We start from the raw sequence: 13,692 nt of genomic DNA, 5'->3' as shown, positions 1-13,692 counted from the left end.
CAATGTCAGTAAATAAAGTTTGGCGCTACAGCCGCAAGTGCAACTTGAAACTCTACTATGCAAAGCAAAAGCCATTTATCAACAACAACCAGAAACGCCGGCGGCTTCTTTGGGCCTGAGCTCATCTAAGAGCAAAGTGGAAAAGTGTTCTGTGGTCCTACGAGTCCACATTTCAAATATTTGGGGGAAATTGTGGACTTCGTGTCCTCCGGGCCAAAGAGGAAAAGAACCATCCGGACTGTTATGGACGCAAAGTACAAAAGCCAGCATCTGTGATGGTATGGGGCTGTGTTAGTGCCAATGGCATGGGTAACTTACACATCTGTGAAGGCACCATTAATGCTGAAAGGTACATCCAGGTTTTGGAGAAACATATGCTGCCATCCAAGCAAAGATTTTTTCATGGACGCCACTGCTTATCTCAGCAAGACAATGCCAAACCACATTCTGCACATGTTACAACAGCGTGGCTTCGTAGTAAAAGAGTGCGGGTACTAGACTGGCCTGCCTGCAGTCCAGACCTGTCTCCCATTGAAAATGTGTGGCGCATTATGAAGCGTAAAATACGACAACGTAGACCCCGGACTGTTGAACAGCTGAAGCTGTACATCAAGCAAGAATGGGAAATAATTCCACCTGCAAAGCTTCAACAATTAGTGTCCTCAGTTCCCAAACATTTATTGAATGTTGTGAAAAGAAAAGGTGATGTAACACAGTGGTAAACATGCCCCTGTCCCAGCTTTTTTGGAACGCGTTGTAGCCATAAAATTCTAAGTTAATGATTATATGCTAAAAAAAACGGTCTATCTGTTTGAACATTAAATATCTTGTCTTTGTAGTGTATTCAATTAAATATAGGTTGAACATAATTTGCAAATAATTGTATTCTTTATATATATATATATATATATATATATATATATATATATATATATAAAACTTTTCTGACTGTTTGCAATTTTAAACTTAATTCTCTCAATGCTAATCAACAATCATTTCATGCAAACTTCTACATTGTACTTATAGTCTGAGAACGTTCTTCTTCCATGAAAACACTCAATCTGATTGCACGTCCTTGCCAAGTCACAGAAGCTACGGTGCTACAGGATGTCTGACATTTTATGTCGAGACCATCAAAAAAATTTTAGTCATGAAACATCAATAATAATCATTAAATATCAGACACAGCACAGTAACCTGGGAGATCAAAAGGGGGCTGATAAATCAGTTGAAACAGTACATTAACTACATTCACTTGCCTCCTGTTGCATGAATTTTAAATCTTCCAAAGTGGCCTGCATGGAATTCCAGACGTGCATGATCATAAAACAGCCCATTTGAATCACATTTATGGGTGTGGAGGCGCTCATTTGGTGCCCAAATGTGTTTTGATTATTCACTTTGGACCCATGTGAAGTAAATTTGACTCTCCTGGCTTGTAGTCTTTCTGCACTGCAACACTGAAATGAACATGGCCCAGTTTAGCTTAAGTAATTCAAACTGACTGTTGGAGTTGAAGTGCGTGGTGTAGTCCAAATGATGTGGCTTTCAAACATTATTCATTTTTTAGTCACTGAATCACATCCACTCACTCTATGATCTTTTGTTCTGGTGTAAAATGAAGGGAAGCTCATAAATAGCCTTTTAATAAAGCAAACGTTACCTTAATACTTGATTCCTGACTTGAGGAATTGATTGATTCACATGAAATTATATGACACACTTTCTACAGAAAAAAGAACCTAGCACAGATAAACGACATTCATCATGACTGTGAAAAAAAATGTTCCTGTTCTCAGCTTCATTAATTCTTGTTCAGAGACACTGCGATAAGGCAGATCTAATGTGTGTGTGTGTGTGTGTGAGTGTTGATGGGGGGGATTTCGAGGGTAGCTCATGAGGTTGCTTCTGTCTTCTGTCAGGTAGATGGTAACGATGACAGCAATACTGTAAAATGACGAGACAAATGGTCATGAAGGCAATATAGGGGTGCATATCAGCCTTGTAGATTCGGGGACGCGGGGGCATTGAGAGTGGCACTAAGACTAACTGCTAGGGATTGGTAATGCCTGTCATTTCAGCACCTTTGCATCTCCAACAAGGATTATTGTACAGAAAAGAATGAACCACGAGATACTTCTAGCAGTATGTGTGCGCACGTGCGTGCACATTAAGGATCCCCATCCAAGTGGGTTTTATGTGGCAAAATCAAAGCGTATGAGCGGCCATGTGTTTAATGTGTTTCAGCGAGCGCTCCCAGTGGTGCGTTTAAAAGCAACGGTGCAGGAGAGAAAGACTTCGGTGTTGTGCGCTAAGAGTACATGTCGTCTTCAATAAAGGATGACAGTTCATGGGTCTACAAGTGCATCAAGCTCCCTGTGCAGTCGTACATGGCACCATTATGCGGCACACCAAGTGCCTCTTCACAACAGCACTGGAACATTAGTCCATTCATGATGTTGACGTCTGAGAGGAGAGGAAGATGTGCACGTTGAGGATGCCATGGTTCAGCTAATGCTTTTACCTGCACTGAGGAGTGTTCACTATTGTTAGTTTGTCAGTGAACAAGATATCTCAAAAAGATTTCAGAGCAAATTATTGTCAAATGTGGAACAGAGATGTTTTCTGAGCCAATGAAGAGTACATGTTAAGTTGAATTTAGTGCAAGAGCTCTATCAAAAACTCGGTCTTAACAAATATTTTCTGTTTTGATTGACACTGCCAGAGAGGTATTCATTTAATGTTTATTATTCTAAATGTATTTTGAATTGGTATAGAATTGTGAAGCATCTTACTCAGGTGTTTCTGATAATTTTGAATATTTTTCAGTTTATGTGAGTCAGAGTTCAAAATCAAACCATATCCATAAACATTATTTAAATGGGCTGTTTTTCAGTGACAAATTAAATTCAATGAACTGATTGAAAGTAGTTGTAAATGTTTCAACTGGCATCAACTCTTGTTTGATCACCGAGTTTGATGAATTGTGACAAATCTTTAAAGTTGCCTCTTAACTTTTAATTACTGAACTGTTCATTTGATTGTCTTGATATAAACTGCCACAGGTATCAGCGCTACTGTGTTTTGTCACAGACTTTTACTAGATGAAAAAAAGATATCCAACCTAGTTGTAAAAGTGCAACAAGCAGATTGTTTTTTATTCCAATTCAAGTTAGGTCAAATTGAAATAGAAATGTCCTTCCATGAGATGAAACTATAATTGTAAATAATATAAACTAGTTAATAAACTGTTGTGCCGGGGTTTTATATCAGACTTTCTTAGTCTCCTGCACTCTTCAGTACTTGAGATTGATGTTTAGCTTTTGTAAAACAAGACAGACAGCACATTGCCTAAAATAATTCAGCTGTAGTTTATGTTACAAACATAATTCAATGAATCTTGTGAATAGATTTGCAGCCAGGATGAATTAAAAATGGTATATCCTCCCATGTCTAGTTTTTTTTAAAATCAATTTATTATTTTCCTCAGACTGATTGTGCGATTGTCAAAATGAGCCACAGTTAGAAGCCTTTTGTAGAGGCACTTAAGCACATGCTGTTTTTTGTCCTTTGGACACAGGAATAGACTAGAAAGATCAATAGTCTCTTGCAAGATGATTTAAGTAACAGCGGCATGAAGAGCTCTGGTCAAGACAGCAACTTCACTCTGAGCTGTTTGGTAGCTATGAGCTCTGCTTTATTGGAGCATATATATGTGATACTAGTAGACTGAGTAAGGAAGACTTAAGATGTTTTAATTTTTTTTTTTTTTTTATTTCAAAGGGCCACAAAGTGTTGCTTCCACATTTCACCTTCCGTCTTTAGAGTTCAGAAAATATTTTTGAAAGAATGCAATAATTTTCCTTTTACCAGCTAACACTTAAATTCAAGCTAACTGAGGATGAGCTTCTTTTTCTGTCTCGTTTGCAGGCTAGATCATCTTCCATCAGTCCATCACAAGTCATGAGTAAAATTAAAGTTGACATTTGCAGTTGCAGAGCCGAGTCGAGCATGCCGCATTGTTAATCTGACAGGATGAGCTGTGAAAGTTTAGAAGCACTAGATGGCCACCTCTGGACTGACATGAGTCCAAATCAGCTGTCTGTCAGCTCATTTGCCATCTCTTTCCAGTTTTATTAACACTTTGTAAAGATCTCATTTACTGGAGGTGCAGAAATACCAGAATACACTTAACGGTGAACACGGATAGGTATAAAAACAGAAGCTAGCAAACAAAGTATGATATGTAGAAGCTGGTCTGCTTTTATCTTTGAAGGATAAGGAGACAATAGTGTCTTTATCGGACCTAGACTGTGATTCGTTTCACTTCCCGGAGCCCAGTCCTAATCTACTGTTGTTTACTGTGCAGCTCCGATAGCATCTGGAAGCAGACTTAATTGTTCTAGTGTTGCCCATGATTCTTTTGGCCCCCGAGATGCAGCGAGAGAACAATTCAGGGATGGATGCAAGTACATCTCCTCATTTAGTCTCGAGTCACATCATATAATTGAAGACGAACAGACTGTGTCATTTAACGTTCATCTGATTACCTATCTATGAAGATAAGCACCAGATGGTTGCATTATCTCTTTGAAACTAAAAAAAGGTGCAAATATTTGTCTTCTTCATTGATATTACGATATAAGATTTACAACATGTACGTTACATCTCGCAGCACAGTGGACGACTGGTTAGAGCGTCTGCCTCACAGTTCTGAGGACTGGGGTTCAAATCCCCCCCCCAAAAAAAACACCCCCAAAAAGAAGGTTTTAAGGAGCGAGACACCAAATGGCCGTTCTACCCTTGAGCCATACAAATGGAGTATATAAAGCATCAAATATTGTTTTACAACAATACTTAACAATATTTATAATTTCTAATGTGCCTGTGAATAAAAAAGTGAAGCTTGTGGCCAAATTGTACACACGTGGTACGTACCGAGCAGGGCGCAATCGAATGAATGGGAGAGAGCCTCTTTTAAATATCTACACTCTCGCTTTTATTCTCATATACACCCTCTCTCTGTAGCAACCCACTTATACCTTAACTATCAATCTCTCTTTTTATGGCTTGATAAATGTGATAAAGTACAACATTTTGTATGTGCAGCACCAAACGCTAATAAAGGTTTGCTGTTCAGGGCATCAGTCGGCAACTCTTATTTTTATGCGTCCAGTTGGGTTCGAGCGCATCGAGCAGTGTGAGTCAGGTATCGCAAGACCAGTACAGTTCTGGGGGCCACTAGACCACCCCAGGACTCTACTAAAAGAAGATCTGTAGACATGGCCAGTTTGCTCAGTTGGTTGAAAGAAGGTCTGTACAGACCTGTTTCAAAATAAAAGTCCTCTGAAATCTGCATGTTTAATTGTCAATTTATCTGATTTTAAAAATGATTAAAATATACAGTAATCCATTTCATATCACAAGACCAGCCCAGTTATGGGGGACAATAAACCTGGTGGAGTCCTGGAGTGACCTAGTATCCCCTAGAACTGAACAGGTCTTGCGATACCAAATGGATTATTAAAAACGTATATATATATCAGGGATAATAGTTGATTACCTCTTTTCAAAGGTTAAAGATGAAATTTTAAAATAAGATTATCTCAATTCAGCCTTTTTTCTCCTGGTCTTTATTTTGAGTAGGTAAAAAAAAAAGGCTCAATAATTATTGACATTGACTGATATGAAATACTCATAGAGTAGGACCTCGAGTTACGAACAACTGTTTACAAACAATTCAGGTTCCATACAAAATGTTTGTGGAAATATTACGTACTTACGTATTATTTTCGATTTGCGAACGATCTTGGTACGGACAGATCTATGCTGTACTTCTACTCGTGCTGCGTGACAGTCATTGACTGCATAACTCTCGGATGTAAGGTGAACACTCTAGTTCTAATTCCGCCTCAGCATCCAATTATAAACCATATAGCCTTTCCAATTGACATGGTTAAAAAAAAGTCTGGAAGTCATATTTTTGTAAAAAAAAATACTATGTACAGTATGTTATTTATTGAATTGTAGCTTCTCTTTAATTAAAAAAACTAATGATTAATGTTGGCGTAATCAAGTCAAAATAGCTCTCTACAGAGGCGTTCGCTCGGCGGAAGTTTCGCCTTTCCGCCATTCAGCCAATCAGATGTGACCAGCAGCCGCCACATTATGAATGAAGACTAAAAGAGGTACGCTATCGTCGTGCGGAACATTTTCTAAAAAAAAGTAATCAAAGGGCTAAACAGTCAGAATGGCACCCAAGATAAAAAGGGAACTGCAAACAGTCAGAATGGCACCCAAGATAAAAAGGGAAACTGCTAAGGATAGTGTTAAGAAGTACTTTTTATAAATAAGCAGAAATATCTGTGCGTTGTGCAACAGTCATTGACTGTGCGTCACACAATGCAACTAAGGTAGGCACTGTATCTTTGTTGCTGCTTTTTTTCTCGTTAATAGACTGATAAAACTGAGAAAGCGCTCGCTTTGGATATTGTGAGCAAGGAAATTAAAAAATGATGAGAAGAAATTTGCAGCAAATTGGCCAACAGAGCAATTGACAATGTGATGTCCCACTTCCAGATTTTTTTTCTGAACCAAAAATTCAAGGTTTCCCTGGATCGGTTTGTTGTGCCACAATCAACTAATGAATTCGGAAAGAAACAGACAGACAAAAAAAAAAAACAGAATCAGAATTTCTGTCACGAATTGAGAGGAGCTGGACCCAAGAGCAGGCGGAGGCAGATAGATTGTGATGAACAGGGCGCAGGTGGACACAGGCTTTAGCAAAGCCATGGAACGTGGGGTGAAATTTCAAGGACTGAGGAAGTTTCAACTGGATGGAAGTGGGATTGATGATGTTGGTAATGGGGAAAGTGGGAGGTCATGGGAGGAAAGCCAGACGGATTGACCCACCTTGTATTCGGGGATAGGGGAGCGATGACGCTCTGCGAGCTGCTTGTTACGTGCTGCGGACCGGGTCAACGCCGCCCGGATGTCCTCCCACACTGCCTGGACTCTCCGGAGGTGATCCTGTATGGTTGGAACTGCCACCGCCTGCTCCTGTACTTTGAATAGTGGGGGTTGGAAACCGTAGCAAGCCATGAACGGTGTCATACCGGTAGCGGAGCTGGTGAGTGTATTCGATCTACGGGAGGAATGTACTCCATGAGGAGGGGATGCGTGCGGCCACACAGCGGAGCGCTGATTCCAGGGATTGATTGGCCGTCTGGCCGTTGGTCTGCGGATGATACCCTGAGGATAAACTGGCTGCTGCGCCCACCGCATTGGAGAATTCCTTCCAGACCTGAGAAAAAAACTGGGGACCTCGATCTGAGACCATGTCGATGGGGATACCATGTCGATGGGGATACCATGGAGTTTGAACAAATGCAAGACAAGGAGGTTAGCAGTTTCCACGGTGGATGGGATTTTGGGAAGGGGCACATAATGGACATATTTGGAAAAGCGATTGATGATATTGAGAATGACTGAGTTACCTTCTTTGGAGGGCAGGCCAGTAATGAAGTCCACGGCGATGTGAGACCAAGGGCGGCTTGGAATCGGCAAGGGGTGCAACAGGCCAGCTGGGGGCAGGTGTGAAGACTTCCCTCGGGCGAAGACGAACCAGGTTTGGATGAACTCTCGGGTGTCTTTGATGAGGCTGGGCCACCAGAAGTGCTGCTGGATGAACTGGGTAGTACGGGTGATGCCAGGGTGACAAGTGAGTTTAGAGGTGTAGCCCCACTGTAGGACTTCACGTGCAGAATCCGGTACAAAGAGGCGGGTTGTAGGCCCGGTCTTGGGATCAGGTTGGTTCTTTTGAGCCTTGACCACCTGCTCAATCTTCCACGTGGCTGCTCCAATGAAACAGGAGGATGGGAGAATGGGTTTGAGTTCTGCATAGCGAATACGGGACTGGGCATCTGCCTTGGTGTTACGGGAACCGGGACGGAAGGAGAAACTGAAATAGGTTCAATTTCATTTTCTCCTTCCTTCACGAATAGTGCCCAGCGAGCTTGTCGGGGGTCGAGACGTTTAGCGTAACAGAGTTAAGCAAGGTTTTTGTGGTTGGTCCAAATGAGAAATGGATGTCCAGTCCCCTCCAGCCAGTGCCTCCATTCCTCCAGCGCCCAAATTATGGCCAGCAGCTCTCAGTTGCCGACATCATAATTCCTCTCCGCAGGGGATAGGCGACGGGGGGGGAAAAAAATTACAAGGGTGTAGTTTCTGGGTCGTGGGGTCCCGCCTCCGGTGTCCGAGGCGTCAACCTCCGGCACTAACTTGAGGGAGGGGTCAGGGTGACGCAGAATGGGAGCATTGGTGAACATGGATTAGAGTTTACTGACTGCTTGGGAGGCTGCCGGGGCCCTTGCGCACATGCATGTGGTGTTCTTCGGGTGAGCGGGAGAAGATGAGGATGTCATCAAGGTACACGAATACGAAATGGTTGAGCATGTCACGGAGGATGTCATAAATAAATTCTTGGAAAACTGCAGGGGCTTTTGTTTACCCGAATGGCATGACCAGGTAATCGTAATGTCCGAGAGGGGTATTGAAGGCGGTCTTCCATCCGTCCCCCTCTCTGATACGTTTCGGAGGTCCAATTTGGTGAATATCTGAGCATCGCAGAGGGGTTCAAAGGACGGGTCAATCAGAGGTAGCGGTGACTTGTTTTTTATAGTTATGTCGTTGAGTACACGGTAGTCTATGCATGGGCGGAGAGTGGTGTCTCTCTTTTCCACGAAGAAGACCGCAGACGAGGAGAGACGTATGAGACCAGCAGCCAGTGAATCCCTGATATAATCCTCCATTTCTTTTTTCTCCGGAAGGGATAGATTGAACAGTCGGCTGTGGGAAGTGAAGCTCCCAGCAAGAGGTCAATGGCACAGTCGTACGGGCAGTGGGGGGATAGAGAGATAGCCAAGTCCTTGCTGAATACTCGGGAGAGGTCATGATACTTTTAGGGAATTTATGAGAGGTCCACTGGGGTGGCAGAGGGTGGTGGGTCTTCTGAGGGTGAAATGGCAGAGAGCAGAAAGTGGGAATGGCAATGAGGGCTTCATCGTGTGATGGATAAATGAGTCCAGTCTACGGCGGGGTTGTGAATTTGGAGCCAGGGAATACCAAGAACTAAGGGGTCTCAGGGGAAGGAATGACAAAGAGTGAAATGTTTTCGCAGTGATTACCGGAAATGAGGAGCGTCATAGGCACTGTTTGGTGGGTGACAGGGGAAATGACTCGGCCATCCAGGGCTGTGACTTTTTTCGGGGACGGAAGTGGTTGGAGCGAGATTTGGAGCTGGTGAATTATATTTTCACGAATAAAATTGTCAATAAGGGCAGTAATGGGGGTGTCATTAAGTAGAAACTATGATGCAAGCAGGAACGGTCATATGGGAAGGAGAGCCAAAGGGGATGGAGGTTTGGCGGTGAGTCTGGTCTTTTGGTCGGAGGGGGCAAGAGGAAATAAAATGACCGGATTGACCCCAGTAAATGCACAGCCGCTGGATGACACGACGCTGACATTCCTGTGGATCTAAACACGTTTTACCAATTTGCATGCGCCCATCGGGTGCAACGGGAAGTGACAAAAGTGCAGTAGATGGGGCAGGAGGCGGGTGAGAAGCTGACGCCGTGGTGCTCGGACTGCGAGAGTTTTTGGGCGAGCGGACCCCACTTTTTCTTCCTCTCTCTTGCAGTCTGTTGTCCAGACGGATGGAAAGGGCGATGAGATCTTCGAGAGAGGAGCGCTCGTCCGGACCGCGAGCTCATCCTTAAGTTTTTCGGAGAGGTAGTTTGAAAAAAAAATCCCCCGAAGCGTAGCGTCATCCCACCCGCATTCACCCGCAAATATCTGGAACTCAATGGAATATTTCACCCTGAACGGGGTGATCGAATACTTTACGGAGTTCAGCAGAAAACGAATCGAATGACTGGAGTACCGGGGAGGAATTTTGCCATAATGCGGTGGACCATTTCGCTGCTTTGCTGCGGAGAAGGTTAGTGACAAATGCAACCTTTGATTATTCGGATAACTGTGCGGTTAGAGTTTGCAAACGAGTGAGCAATTTAGTAAAAACTAGCTACATGTACCTAGGTCCCTGGAGTAGGGCTCGGGCGGAGGGACATGAGGTTCTTTGTACGGAAGGCAGGGTGGCTCGGAGGCTGCGGGCTCGGAAGGAGTACTTATGAGCGGAAGGTCGGATTGCATTTTAGAAGACAGGAGGGAGACTTGTTGCGTGAGGGAGTGTTGAGATTCTGTGATTTCTTGAAGGGTTTTTTCTTGTTGCCCTATGTGGGCGCCTTGGTTGGTGAGTGCATGTTGAATCGCCTCCGAGGTTGCTGAGTCCATTTGTGGCCAAAGTATTCTGTCATGTATGGAGAGGAGCTGGACCCAAGATCAGGCAGAGTCAGATAGATTGTGATGAACAGTTTATTTAGGAAGGTAATGGAGGTGGTCCTGGGTGCTTTGGCAGGCAGTGGCGTGGACAGGTGGCAGGCAGTGGAGAGGACAGGCTTGCTTGGCGGCATGAATGACGTGGATCAAGAACATGTGGGAAAACATGGAGAACAAGGAAAGACACAAGAGTCACAAAGGGAACGAGGTACGTGAGGTAACCGGGCCGTGGTGCCGCTGGAAGTAACTGCAATACTTTGGCGATTTCCAGGGACAAGCAGGCTTATATGTAGGTGGTGACAGGTGCTGAAAGAGAGAGGGGAGGGGAGAGAGAGGGCGAGGCAAGGCGCCCTCCAGGCTCCAATAATGGTACTGCAGGGCAGTACATGACAATTATCCATCCATTTTCTGAGCCACTTCTCCTCACTAGGGTCGCGGGCGTGCTGGAGCCTATCCCACCCTGAACTGGTTGCCAGCCAATTGTAGGGCACATACAAACAAACAACCATTCGCACTCACAATCACACCTACGGGCAATTTAGAGTCTCCAATTAATGCATGTTTCTGGGATGTGGGAGGAAACCGGAGTGCCCGGAGAAAACCCACGCAGGCACGGGGAGAACATGCAAAGTCCACACAGGCGGGGCCGGGGATTGAAACCGGGTCCTCAGAACTGTGAGTCTGACGCTCTAACCAGTCGGCCACCGTGCCGCTTATGACAATTATATATATTATATATATATATATATATATTATATAATATTTTGTGCATTCGCCTGAAGAGTCAAATATTATGAGACAACACTCATGCCAAAGAACATTAATTATAGGTTAATTCATTTTGGATGTTTATTTGCTTTGCGGATATTATAAGAAATACAATAAAGCTCTGTACTGTAGATCAATGATTCCCAACCAAGATGCCGTGGCACATTAGTGTGCTGTGAGAGAGCATCAGGGGTGCTGCGGGAATTAATCCCATTTCAATTACTTGTCAGAAAATTCATATTAATTACAAATAAATCTTTGTCCACCTGTCAATGCCAGCAATGCACAATATAGTGTAAGGCAGAACAATTAAATGCTCCCCCATTAGAGGGCAGAAGGTACAATAAATCTTTGGATCAACCTGTTGCAATTCATACTGGGGAGTAGGGGGAAACATCCATTATCTCATGTACTGTACCTCTTAGCTTCCTCTATGGTTCCTCCATTTATTAGACTCTACACATTAAGCCTCCGACAGACCACACCACTCTGCTTGTTTTCTCGTTTCTCCTGCATCTGCTGTTGCGTCTCACTCTCGCTATTTCAGCATGACTCTTGACATAAAGGAATCATCATCAAATCAGTCTAAAAATAAATAAAAAAATGACAGCAAACATGCAAAATTACATTTTAAAAAATCAATTGTGATCTTTTCAACTCTGCACCTCTAAACTTCCAAACTCCCACACTCTCCTGCAGTACCTAATCCCCCCCTAGCTGACTACACTTTCAGGTGGACACTTTGAGTCCTTGTGCGTGCTCATTCTTAATTCATTCACCTCTTTGGGCAAGTTTGACTCAATCCTCTGGTGTGCCGCAATCTCCTGCAGGTTTGTCAATGACAGCTCTATTCTGAATTGTCTTTCAAGCCCTTAGAGGGAATCCATCCCAAGAGTGGCCACAGGCAATGTCACATTTTGCTTTGAGACAGTAAGCCAAAGGGAGAGCTTTTTTTTAGATTTTTATGCGGGCAGGGGCAGGTATCTTGTTGACCATTTGGCATCGCCATGGCAGTTGTGGGCGCTATTCTCCATTGTACATGAATGTGACGTTGAAGTTTTTTCTTTAAGATCAATTTTGCACAGCATGTAATTAAGTCTTGTCAAGCAACAATTAGATTTGTTTGGCTCAAGCAATAATTAAAACATTACTGTAATAATTCAACACAAAACAATACTTTGACTTATGAGTTTGTTTCATTCCTGATAACTTTTACTCTTAGTGTATATGAAACCAATTTTACCCATTAAAAAGGACTTGAAACGTCATTAATCCGTTTCAGCCTTCTAAAAAAGAACACTTTTTTTGTTATGTTTATTTTTAATGAAAAACATTAGCTCTGCATTGTATAAAATCATAATAAAACATAATACAAGAGAATGCAAAGATGTAAACTGTTTTTATAAAGTAAAAAAAATACTTGGGATAAGCAGAAAGTCACAATAGCAACTGTAGCGGTGTATATGTGTCTTTAAGGGGCATGGCCTAGTGAGTGAAGGGATGACTTGGCCAGTTGGTCGGCGTATGAGCGTCTGGCCATGAATTTTGGCCTACTGTAGCACCTGGTGAAAGCTCTCATTGTGCATTTATGTGTTTGACTTTTTGTTCCATTTAATAAATAAATAATAAATAAAAGTGCTTCAGTGACTGTGGCGCTCCTTTTTTTTTTTTTTTTTTTACTTAATTCAAGTGGTGGTGTATCTGAAATTTGCTCGTAACTCAAACTTCTGCACGCAACGCAAAGCAAAAAAATAAAAAATAAATAACAAAGCGACGGCTCATTCTATGAAAAAATCCAAACTTATTATTTTTTTGTGTAAAAACAAAAATGATGAAATCATATGCACAAGATTGATTGTAAAAAAATTTCATTTTCATTCAATTCAAAATGTAATTGTATCTGCGCCGCATACAGCATAAAGAAGACCAGAAGAAAGCAAAGACCAAACAAACCAAACCCAGAAACATCAACACAACCACACTCTGCCAAATGTTCTCAGCATTCCATTATATTGTATTAAATATATCAAGATAAAAATAATGTCTTGTTCTTCAGAAGCCACAAAATAAATCATCCCTTCATGAGGATTATAATTGTGAGTTATTATACTATCTGTCTGAGTCAGGATTGCTGTTATTAATCTCTTTGGGCTTTTATCAAAAGAACAACTCTCCTCTTTTTCTCAGTCACAGAACACATCCTTGCATACAAGTGCGGCGCAGACAGGAGAGATGCACTGTCAGGCTAAGTTAGCATAATAGAGAGAAGGGAGGCACTGTAGGCTAACACAGCAGTTTAACATTACTCTTAAGGAATATACTGTACGATGCAAGAACATGTTGCATCAGTGTTGTAAACATTTTTGTCAAAACAATATGGTTAATTAGAGCACGCCTACAAGACAGGAAGGTACCCGACATTAAAACAAAATTTGTTCTGGCAGTAAAGGATGTTTCTACCTCCTCCAAATATCTTCTTTTTTTAATTTAATTTTTTACCCACAGCCAATTCGAAAACTGATGTCTTCC

The 13,692-nt window shown here is 42.5% G+C and overlaps 1 protein-coding gene across 3 annotated transcripts in view; it reads left to right on the top strand.

Annotated features, from left to right (window-relative positions):
- The window catches only part of LOC133487774 (cadherin-4-like), a 342,915-nt gene that overhangs the window by 181,403 nt on the left and 147,820 nt on the right, over positions 1–13,692 (top strand). The gene's annotated exons all lie outside the window — the stretch shown is intronic.

This window comes from Phyllopteryx taeniolatus, chromosome 1 (assembly GCF_024500385.1).
Source record: "Phyllopteryx taeniolatus isolate TA_2022b chromosome 1, UOR_Ptae_1.2, whole genome shotgun sequence".
Taxonomy (NCBI): domain Eukaryota; kingdom Metazoa; phylum Chordata; class Actinopteri; order Syngnathiformes; family Syngnathidae; genus Phyllopteryx; species Phyllopteryx taeniolatus.
Note: the sequence above shows the minus strand (reverse complement) of the source record. Positions and strands in the feature narration are given on the sequence as shown.